This window comes from Pundamilia nyererei, unplaced genomic scaffold (genome assembly GCF_000239375.1).
Source record: "Pundamilia nyererei isolate P.nyererei 1_Seehausen unplaced genomic scaffold, PunNye1.0 scaffold00066, whole genome shotgun sequence".
NCBI lineage: Eukaryota > Metazoa > Chordata > Actinopteri > Cichliformes > Cichlidae > Pundamilia > Pundamilia nyererei.
This window is the reverse complement of record NW_005187467.1, coordinates 2,514,092-2,516,067: the sequence shown is the minus strand read 5'-3', so window position 1 is coordinate 2,516,067 and position 1,976 is coordinate 2,514,092.

The window sequence follows — 1,976 nt, the reverse complement described above, 5'->3', positions numbered from 1 at the left end:
AAGAGATGAAGTCAGTGAAGGAAAAAAGGCAGGCTGGCACTGAAGATTGCATGTTAACAGAGCAGTCTCCTGTATATTCACTTTGTGTTGACGGGAAAATGATAGATTTCATTTGGTTTATGCAGAGCCTTTAATTTAAGCTTTGAGTAATGACTCGCCTTTTGCCCTCTCACTCATATCATCTGAGTTCTGTTTTGTATACACTGGCCGCTGATCCAAGGTGCTCGGTTTGGGGCACAGACTTCATCTCATAATCCGAGTCCACTATGACACTCGTGCTGGGCGTGTCACCAGTGTGCTGCTCGTACACACACGAATTCACCTCTGTGGATGCATTTGTAATTTCTCAGGTTTGGGTTTCAGCTCAATAACCAGTCAAGAGGCAGGCCTTGGTGCGGGCAAACAGCATTAGTCCAGTTTCAGCTCTGTTTCATCAGACAGCAGGAGTGTTGTCCAGCCTCAGGCAGTGTAACAGTTATGCAATGAGTTCCCATGACAGGTGTATATATTAAAAAAATAACATTAGCATTGCTGACATGCAGTCGTTCTGAATTTAAAGTTTGAAGTAAGAAAAGTTTAGACGACCAATCTGTTTTGATGATTTTAGTTTTTCTGACTGAATATTAATGTTAGAGCTGTATGAAGAGGTTTTATTTGCGATATGAAAACATTCAAGTAATACTAAACCATGATTACAGACATGTAATATATTTTTTCACATTTGTTTTACCTCACCCTGCTGTTTTTATGTGTATTATATATTCTTGGGAATCGAAAAGTAGAGCAGTTAACTCAAATAGAACAACAGTATGAAATTTCTAAGGTAAAACAAGGTCAACAAAGACAGAAATGGAAAAGAAAATAGCTGTCATACACCTAAGATTAAATCTTCGAGATTTGACCTGAGTTTGGTACATTCATCACATCCACATCAACATGATGAATGACTTTTGAGACCCAAACATGTAGGAGATATCTTGACAAAACAGAGCACAATTTTTTCATGAAGGCTGTCAGTGGAAATGAAAGTGTCTGTAAAGCCAATATTTCAAATAAGCTGTTATGGTATTGCAATTGAGTTACATCATATATGCCTATCAAGTTTAAAATTACACATAATGGCCAACATTAAATCAAATATTGTTAAAATCTTTTTTTTTCTTTCATGTTAATTCTTTTCCCCTTTAATGTACCGCCTCTGGGACAGGGGCCTGTTTCACAGCTTTGATAAGGTATGAGACTGAGGTTACAGGGTAGTGCTGGTGATTTCGGATATGTCCACAAAACATCAGCATACATCCGTGAAAACCCTCAGGGTAAGACTGCCGCCTTCATATAAATCATTATTGGGAGTTTTTTGCACTGTGTCCCAAATCCAGTTCAAAATACATGTGTATGCAGACTGCAGACTTTAATGATTACATGATTTAGTATCTTTTTCTAACCTGAAAAAAACATGTGACTGAGGCAACAATGTGATCACAAGTACTTTATTCAGGCACTTTTTACTGGAAACATTTCTCTGGACAAGCCTAGAATGATATGTATGAACATCAAGAGGAATTTCTTCTCAGTGATACCACGGTATGCACAGTTCGGACGAACACAAAGTCGAGGAGCACTTAACACTGATGAATACAAAACAATACAAACAACAAGGTACTGTAATTTTTATTTAACAGGTAGTGTTCATCTATATTTGGCCAATAGTTTTCAACTAAATAAAATTGACTAATCCTCGCAGTTTTTGATATCTGCCTAATAGATAAATAAAGATACGTTACAATGTTAGATAATCTTACAGTCTAAAAATGGAGATTAGGCAATGTCATTATCTGGTTACTAATGTAAACAGATACATTTTATTTTCTTGCTCAAAGCACAATTATATTCATGGACACTCCATGTCATAGGTAGCTGTGTAAAAGCATTGAGACATTCTGTGGTGGTGTTTAAACATTCAGAAATGTGTGTCT